Consider the following 10048-nt stretch of genomic DNA (forward strand, 5'->3'; position numbering starts at 1 on the left):
TCCATCCCTGGAGGTTTTTAAGATGAGACAGGATGTGACACTTAGTGTCATGGTCTAGTAACCATGGCGGTAGTGGATCAAGGGTTGGACTTGATGTTCTCAGAGGTCTTTTCCAACCCGGCTGATTCTATGATTCTAAGTGTTGCCTCACTGTCATGGTTTAAAAATGGTATTCCCTAATTTAGTATTCCCACTAAAATGAAAAACCTTGAGCCATTCCCCTCCCCCCACTCCCTCTGGTGAAAGAGACAAAAAGGCAGAGATCTCAAGTTGAGATAAGAACAATTTACTGGAAACAGCAATGAGATAAGAAAAGGAACAATAACAGTAACAATATTAATAACAGAAGTATACAAAAAGAGGGTAAAACATGTGAAAAATGTTCACTGATGGACCCAGCACTGCATGACCTCTGATACAAAGAACAAAATGGCCTCTGGACCCTCCACATGCCACCTTCCTGACTTCAAGCCATGCTCCCTTCCTTCTCAGAAGTGAAAACCCTTTACTTCTGCCCCCCAGCGGTGACATGGGTGGTATAGAATAACAACCTGGGTGCACCCACACAGTTCCAGGCTCCTCACAGCTACTGCGAGAAAATTAACTGTGTCCTGGTCAAAACCAGGACACTCACAATGAGGGCAACTCCACCACTGCGCTTTCCTGGTCTGTCTCTTCTAAACAGCGTGGAGCCCTTCATGACAACATTCCAGTCATGTGAGCTATCCCACCACGTCTCCATAATCGCAATGAGATCGAAGCCCTGTGACTGCACACAGAACTCTAGTTCCTCCTGTTTGTTCCCCGTACTGCATGTGTTGTTGTACGGGCATTTAACAGAAGTTTTTAATGGTGGCGATACCCCAGTGGGAGTGCAAAGGGATGCCCCATAGTCCTGTCTAGTGGTTGCATCTTTGGCTGCTTGTGCTTGATCGAGGTATTCCCTCTTAAGCCTTCTTTTGCTACTAGGGTGTTTCTTCAATGTGTCCCTGTTGGCTTCTATTATCTCAGGAATCCCTGGCTCATTTCTGTAAGACTGCAAGTGTGTTCCAGTATGGTCAGCATATTTTGGAATCACCTGCAGAGGATCCTCACAAGGACCCTGTCCCTCTAATTTTTCCATACTATCCCATAGTTTGCCAGGGACAAACCTGATATTGTCCCCCTCCCCCATCACATCTAGTTTAAAGCCCTGCCAATGCGACCTGCTAGTTCCCAGGTAAAAACTTCTTCCTCTCTGAGAAAGTTGAGTCCTGTCTGATGCCAGCATGCATGGTGCTGTGTAGGTTATTCCAATGTCAAAAAAACCTGAAATTTTGGTGGTGACATCAGGTGCAGAGCTGTCTGTTTCTTTCAATTTTGCTGCTTCCAACAGGAAGTGTGAAGGAGAAAATAACTTGTGCCCCAGAATACCTTACTAAACATCCCAAAGCCCTGAAATCCTTTTTGATCACCCTCAGACTATGTGTTGCCATTTCCTCGCCCCCTACATGGGGAGATCAGTAATGGGTAGTAGTCCGTGAGCCACACCAGACTTGGAAGTTTCCTGGTGCCAGCCTTAACCCAGACCCCAAGGAGGCATCAGACCTCCCAATGTATTGGGTCTGGTCAGCATATTGGGCCCTCTGTTCCCTTTAGAAGGGAATATCCTACAACTAAAACCCATCTTTTCTTCCTCTCAGAAGTGGTTGTAATACAGTGGGGTTGACCTTACTGATTGTGGTGGTGCCTCTGATGTGACTGGACCTTCATCCACTTCATCCTTAGGCTGGTATTCCACATACAGAGCATCATATTGTGCAGAGGCACCTGGGGGGATGAGGTGGGAGAAGAAGGATTTTGCTTGCCTCCCTGAGTATGGACTACCCTCCATTCATTTCTTTCTTCACAACTGGTACCTGCTCCTTGCTGGGGGATGGATAGAGGATCCCCTTGATCTTGAGCTGTTTCTTGTGGCTGCTCCTGTCTTAGGGAGGCCAGAGCTTGGTCCCACCAGTCTATCTCCCTTTCTGATTCTCTAATACTTCTCAACCTTTTTACTTTGTCTCATAACTCTGCTACCAGGCTGAGCAGGTCATCCATCTGGTCACATCTGATGCAGCTGCCATCACTGCTACAATCCACTGAGAGGCTTAGACATTCCCTACAACCTGAAACCTGGATGGCTCCACGGTTTTTTGGATGTTTTGCATGGGTTTTTGGGAACCTTGTCTGGGTCGCCACATTTTTTTTGGTGAGTTTTGAGAACTTTGCCCCCCGCTGGGCGGACACTATATCTGAGCTCTCTCATCAAGTGTAATGACCAGCAACTGAGCTAACTGCCTGTACTGCAGTGAACTGCCACAGAAACTGCTGCACCACATCCTTCTGATGCACCACATCCTGTTTGGTCACCCTGTTCGCCATGCTCCTGGTCACTCGTACTCCCTGGAACCATTTAAATCTCCCACGCTGCTCCTGGCAACTCCCCTCCTTGCCTGATTGGCTTGCAAGGGCTTCCAGATCCTGGCAGGGCTCGAGGCTGCTGATCAGGTGCCCCTGAGCTCAGGAACCCCCCTGTTCAACTTGATCTAACCCTCACCCCCCGACTTATCTCAGTCGTTCCTGCTACTTCCACCTCACTGACTGACAAGTCTAGGAAGGTGTAGTGGGTTTCTGTGGCTGGGTTTTGGTAGCGGAGGGGGGCTACAGGGGTGATTTCTGTTAGAAGCTGCTAGAAGCTTCCCCTGTCCCGTGGAGCCAATGCCAGCCAGCTCCAGGATGGACTTCCTGCCGCTGGCCAAGGCCAAGCCAATTAGGAGTAATAGTAATGCCTCTGTGATAACATATTTAAGAAAAAAAGATTGTTGCACAGAAGAAATTCCAGCCAGGGAAGAGCAGAGTGAGAACATGGGAATAACAAAGTAGACACCAAGGTCAATGCAGAAGGAGGGGGAGTGCTCCAGGCACCAGAACTGTGGCCCCTGCGGCCCGTGGTGAAGACCGTGGTGAAGCAGGCTGTCCCCCTGCAGCCCATGGAGGACCATCGGGGTGCAGAGACCCACCTGCAGCCCATGGAGTAGCCCATGCTGGAGCAAATGGATATCTGAAGGAGGCTGTGACCCCGTGGGAGGCCCAGGATGGGGCAGGGTCCTGCCGGCGACCTGCAGCCCGTGGAGAGGGAAGCCCAGGCTGGAGCAGGTTTTTCCCAGGTAGGACTTGTGGCCCCTGTGGGGGACCCATGTCGGTACAGCTCATTCGTGAAGGACTGCACCCCATGGAGAAGTGATCCACGGGACAGCAGTTTGGGAAGAACTGCTGCCCGAGGGATGGACTCACACCGGAGAGGTCCATCAAGGACTGTCTCCCGTGGGAGGGACCCCACAGGAGCAGGGGAAGGACTCCTCTCTCTGAGCAGTGGTAGAAACAACAACTGACTGTAACCCCCATTCCCCGTACCCCTGCACCACTGGGGGGCAGGAGGGAGAACGTGGAAGGAAGGAGGGGTGGGGGGAAGGTGTTTTTAAGATTGTTTTATTTCTCACTCTTTGGCTCTTATCCTGTTAGTCATAAATTTAATATCCCCACTTTGAGTCTGTAGTGAATGTAGGTTTTAAATGTAGCTGCATTTATTATATCCCTCACCCTTTAGCACAGTTGTTACACATATCCAACCCTATTACCCCATTCCATATCAATTCCCCCTGAATTCCAGTAGTATATTTAGTCTCTTTTTCAAGGTAGGCCTTCATTCTGTTTAAGACCATCTGCACCCTGGCCTGGACAACAAGATATCACCCAGGCAAAGCAACCTTCAAACCCAGAACTTTGGAAAGCCTCCAAGGCCAAGGAAGATGAAGATGAGGAAGAGGGGGTCCCAAAACTCCCCCAGACTCAATTCCCGAGGGGCGCGTCAGGGAGTGGAACAGGGCAAAAGGCCGGGGGGTGGACGAACAGGGATTGGATGGACATCATTATAAAATTGTAACACCTGGGTCAGGGGGCGCACGTGTGGTTTGTATTCTCAGAGCCTGAAAGGCTTCATTAAAACCTTCCCTTATCTTACCTCCCACTTAAATTGCCCTGGAGTTTTTTTTCTCCCTGAATCTTTTAGGGAACACTCTAAAGATAAGAGAGCACATAGTTGTTTCTGGGTGTGGCTGAGATGGAGTTCATTTTCCCCATAGCAGCCCTCACAGTGCTGTGCTTTGCATAGGTAGCTAGAAAGGGGTTGATAACACACCAGTGTTTTGGCTACTGCTGAGCAATGCTAGCACAGCATCAGTACTGTCTCTGTATAGACATGACTCAGATTCAAAATGCTGTGTATTGCTCTAATTATAAAGGAATCAAAGCTGCATCATGTCAAAGCTAAAATAAGTATATCTAGGTTCCTGTAATAAAAAATTCCTGGATTTAAAGGAATCTTTTCCCCACCTTTATATTCTAGGAATTTCAGGAATTTAATGATCAATTATGTAATGGTTTAACCTCAGCCAGTAACTAAATTCCATGCAGCCGCTTGCTCATTCCCCCTTCTCCATGGTGTGGGGAAGAGAATTGGGAAACAAAAAGTAAAACTCATGGGTTGATATAAGAACAGTTTAATAATTGAAAGAAAGTAAAATATAATAATACTAATGATAATAACAATAATAATAACTGTAATGAGAGACAAATAAAGCACAAGAAAAAAAACAAGTGATGAGTCAGTATAGAGGTAAAATATTAACCCTTTTCCTCATTCAGCAATGTCTAGAGCCAGCTGGATAGATTTCACCTCTTACAAACTGACTCAATTCACCTTCTCCTTCAGCAGTTTCAATGACTTATTGTAGTGGCTCGATATAGCCACCTTCCATCTCCGATGCTTTCCTACAATATGGCAGGAACCATCAGTAAACAAGGCATATTGTTTCTCACTTTCTGGTCATTTGTTATACAGTGGGGCCTCTTCAGCACATCACCTCCTCCTCTGGTGACATGCCAAAATCTTTGCCTTCTAGCCAGTCCATGATCACTTCCAAGGTTCCTGTATGACTGGGATTTCCTATTTGAACTCGTTGTGTGATCAGTGTGACCCACTTACTACTCCATGTAGCATTAGTTGTATGATGTGTAGAGGAGACCCCCCACCTTTGCATATCTAGCCCAGCACAGAAAACTGGGGTGCCAGGGTTCAAGCTGTGCTTCAGTACCAATCACTTCTGAAACAGCTCAAACCCCTTCATAAGCTGCCAGGATCTCTTTTTCAGTTGGAGTATAGCAGGCTTCAGATGCTCTGTATCCCTTTGTGGGTCGTTGGCTGGGGGTAAAAATTAGAGGAGACTAAGAATTACAGTGTAAAATGTGGCTGCTACTCCCTGGATGGAACATGGTTGACATGCTCCATGAGGACTCCCCATACAACAATAAACACTTGCTACAGGGGATGGAATGGAGGGTGGAGTGGAGTGGAGATGCCACGGCCTCCCTCCATAGAAATCCCTGCAGGGAGGGAAACATAGTGGTACTTTGTAGTTCATAAGACCGCATAGTACCTGTCAACCAAGGGAAATAGATAAAGATGTCTTGCTGCTGAAGCAGCAACTATGGCAAAATCCCTCTCCTTGGATGAACTTGGTTCATTATAGCCTAATTGTAATATTAACTCACATCTTCATCCCAAAGTTACCCGCCTCCAAGGTGCTACCACCCCCCACTGGGCATGCACCCTTATATTCTTTTGGTTGTATCTTTAAAAGCAAAGTGAGAAAATTTTACGTGAATCAGAAACAAAGGTATTTATTACTAAAATCACTCAAGCTCCACCTAAACATAAAGAAATAGTATAAAAGTAAATTGAGAACAAGGAGAAAATTGGGGAAGACTCCACTGAAACTGTTTGGATCAGTCGATGGGCTGAACCTGTCTTCTCCCCCTATAGGGATGCCTATTAAGTAAGAATCATATTCTACACACACTGAATATTGCTATTAGGATTAGAGCTTGCTTTATAGTATAGTATATTGCTTTAAATACATTTTTGCAGTCAGATACTATTACCGGAAACCTTCGAACCTTATTAACCTGTCACAATTTTGTATTAATAGTGTTATTCCGTAAACTGTTAAAATGAGTCCTTTACGGGTGCTAGCAGTTGCCAGCAGCAGATAACACATTCAAATAAGTGGGAAGACCCATTGAGGGGTCTCTCTTACACTGTTGTCTTAGCCCCCCCTGAAAAGGGCAGTCAAATCGCCCTCCGATCCAGTGGAACTGTTCGGTGGAGGGTTCCCATAACGGGATTGTCCTGGTTAGAATGGCTGGGACCAATTCATCACTGGATGGGTGCAACCCAAAACTGTGTATTCTATAGCCGTCCATGCCATTTCCCAGAAACTGTTGTCAGTAGAGACCTGCAAGGTGGGAAGATGTTCCTATACCCTTTTATGGAATTCCCCGCTCTGATACCCTTTTATGGAATTCCCCGCTCTGATACCCTTTTATGGAGGAGGGACTGAGCATCCGCATGCCCTTTTATGGAATTCCCTACTCTGAGGGAGGGACTGAGCACTCCCGCCTGAACTGGAGAGTATATAACTGGGAGTTTCAGAACCTTGCCACCTCTCGTGGGATCCAGAGGAATACTGCAGACCACTGCCTTCAACTAGACTGCAGACCACCGCGTTCAACCAGACTGAGACCACCACCCTCAACTGGACTGCAATCACCACTTCTGACCAGACTGCAGCAGCTCTCCCACCAGCAGGTTTATCCCCTCTCCCTTTGCTTTGGACTCGGGGGTGGGCCAAGGTACACCACTCTTGTTCATACCCTAGGGTGCTGGGTTATACATTTGGGTTTTGTGGGTTAAAACCAATTGTCTGTCTGTATAATTGTACTTATTGCATTATTTTAATAAATTGTTATTCTGACTTATAAATCTCTCTTTTGAATTGAGTTCATTTTCCCTTGCTGGTTAACCTTTAAACCAGCACAGGGATGCTGACAGACTGGTCGGGCACAAAGGTTTTGGCTTACCTGGGGCACTGACAGACAAATAAATCACTAAGAGTCGAAGAAATCTTCCTACAATAAGGGTTGAGGAAATCTCCCCCTTTTCACATGACATCCTGACTCCAAAAGTCTAAGGGTCAACTTCAAGTCTCTCCTGGTGCTTTCTGACAGAGGCTCCAGGTAGGGCCATTCTCCCCAGCTTGTCATTGCTCAGGGCTCTATTTGAAATCATTCTTATGGGTCACTTGATAGAGAGGGCTGACAATCAGACTCATTTGAAGTGTGCATTATCAAAAAACCCATGATGCCTTAAAAAGCTTGTGTTTCTTTCTTACTAGTTGATGGAGAAATTGCTGTTATTTTGTTCATCACATCCATTAGGATCTGACAACATCCATCTTGCCATTTTATTCCTAAAAACTGGATCTCCTGTGCAGGTCCCTTTACTTTACTTTGTTTTATGGCAAAACCAGCTTTCAGAAGAATTTGGACTGTTTTCTTCCCTTTCTCAAAAACTTCTGCTGCTGCATTGCCCCACATGATGACATCATCAATGTATTGCAGGTGTTCTGGAGCTTCACCCTATTCCACTGCAGTCTGGATCAGTCCATGGCAGATGGTAGGGCTAAGTTTCCACCAACGGGGCAATTGATTCCAGGTGTACTGGATGCTCCTCCAAGTGGAAGCAAACTGTGGCCTGAACTATGCCAACAAAGGGATGGTGAAAGAGGCATTAGCGATATCAATTGTGGCACCACTTGTCTGCCTTTGACTCCAGGTCATATTCTAGCTAACCACTCTTTGTCTCTTTGTCTCTCCAGTTGAAGAATCAGTTTATGGATGGGAAACATAGAGTCTTGGTTAGTGCTATATTGCTGCTGGTGCACAACTGTGGTAGTGATAGGCACCTGCTGTTCTTTGACCTTCAGCAACTCCAAAACAGAAGGATCGTCCGAGAGATGAGGTAAGGTAGACAGCTGTTTGATTTCCTCCATCTCCAGGGCAGCTATACCAAGAGCCCCCTTTTGGGTCCTTGAAATACCCTCTCCTGAGATATTCTATGACAAGGATGCACGGAGCCTCTGGGCCTGTCACAATGGGGTGCTTTTGCCACTCATCCCAGTTAGGTTATTCTCAGCCTCCAATACAGTCAGCTGTTTGGATCCCCCTGTCACTCCAGAAATACAAATGGGTTCTGCCCCTGCATAGCTTGATGGCATTAGGGTACACTGTGCACCAGTATCTACTAGAGCCTTGTACTCCTATAGGGCTGCTGTGCCAGGCCATCGAATCCACACAGTCCAGTAAACCTGGTTGTCCCTCTCCTCCACCTGGCTGCAGGCAAGGCCCCTCTAGTACTGGTCATAGGATTCTCTACCAACTTCTTGTAGAAATGGATTAGAATTCTGTTCCACAGGATCAGAAGAAAGATCAGCCCTTCCATTCTGCCTGGGAAACTGCCCACTGGAGACTGAAGCAGCAACTTTCCTGGAAGAATCACCATTTGTAATTGTTTTTCCTTGCAATTCACATACCTGTGTCTCCAGGGTCGAGGTAGGTTTTCCATCCCACTTCCTCATGTCCTCCATGATCCCATGAGTAAAACCACAGGGTACTCTGTGGTGTGTACTTTCTATATCCTCTCTCTTGAGCAGAAGAACAGTTACTATTAATAGCCAAGATACTGGTCCCTACAGCTGGGGAGAAGGACCTATCCTCTTTTTGTTGCTGAACTCTTGGAACAGTTTTTCACACCTTTTGGACAGTTTTTCCTTGTATTCCTGGAGTTGCTGAAACACTTCACTCATTGTTGGTGGCGTGTCATCTTTCCAGAGTATTGTTGCCAGTGGGTTGCCATGAACGATGGTGCACTCTGTACAAACTTCCACATGGGTCATGTGCATTGGATTTTGTCTGGATCTGTGGGTGACTGTGTGTTGTTCAGGTCCAAATAAATCACTTCTAGCCTGGATAATTCCCTCTCTCCATTGTGGTCCACTTGCCTGGGTGACGTATAACATCTTTCTTGAAGGGATACCTTTCCTTCACGCTTGACAGGATTCAACTCCAGAGGCTGAGGACTTATGTCCCTCTACCAATAGCCTTGTCAATTCCTGCTTCCCTGGGAAGTGATCCCAGCTGTTTGATTTCCCTACCCTCTAATTCCAAACTGTTAGCCCTGTTATCCCAGCATCAGAGCAGTCAGGTGGTAATGTGCTCACCTGGATGACAGCTGAAATCTTTTCATATATCCAGCGGCTCACTCAGGGATAGGGATCAAGTAGTTACCTCGTTCTGGTTCTGCCTCTTTCTCCTGTTCCTGTGATAGCCCTGCTTCATCCTCCTTTACTAAATGAGCTGTCTTTCATGTTCTTGTGTCTAGGGGCAACTGATACCAGTATAGGTTGGTTCTCTGGTTCCACTGCAGTGCCTGCCACTAGGATTAGAGTACCTGCAGTGCCTGTCAAATCCAGAGAACCTTCTTTTCCCCTTGAGGGTACTGAGTAGTGTTGAAACAGGGCTCAGTAGGCTGGGCCAGACCTCAGCACATTGCAGTGATTTGTGTCTCTCTGGAATTGCCAGGGTGACAGCATACTTTTTCCAAGTATTTTACTAGTTTTTCCAGATTATGCACTTGTTCAGGGGTGAAATTCCAAAACATTGGCAGTGTTCACTGTCCTAGGCACTTGCCCATACAATCCCACACACCCTGCCACTCATAACTATCCAACCTTGGGGCAGATCTCTGGGTGATGTTCTTAAATAGCTGTTTAACCATAAACAAGACCTGAACCATATGCAGCAACATGATAGCTCCTAGCAAAAGGACCAGGTTGGTTTCAAGGGTATTTAAAGGATATTCAAAATCTTCAAAATTCTCAAAAGGAAGGGAGGGAGGGAGGGAGGAAGGAAGGATGCCTCCCCCATAGGTAGACTCTCCGAGGAGAAAAGGCAAAAGGTGTAATTATTAATAGTTCCCAATAGATGGCTCCTGAAGCACAGCAGTGATGGCAATGCTGTGTACACACCAGATTAGTTTCATGACCAGACATGCTATCATATCATAAGC

Source organism: Neopelma chrysocephalum, unplaced genomic scaffold (assembly GCF_003984885.1).
Source record: "Neopelma chrysocephalum unplaced genomic scaffold, ASM398488v2 Primary Assembly neopelma1_96809, whole genome shotgun sequence".
NCBI classification, from domain to species: domain Eukaryota; kingdom Metazoa; phylum Chordata; class Aves; order Passeriformes; family Pipridae; genus Neopelma; species Neopelma chrysocephalum.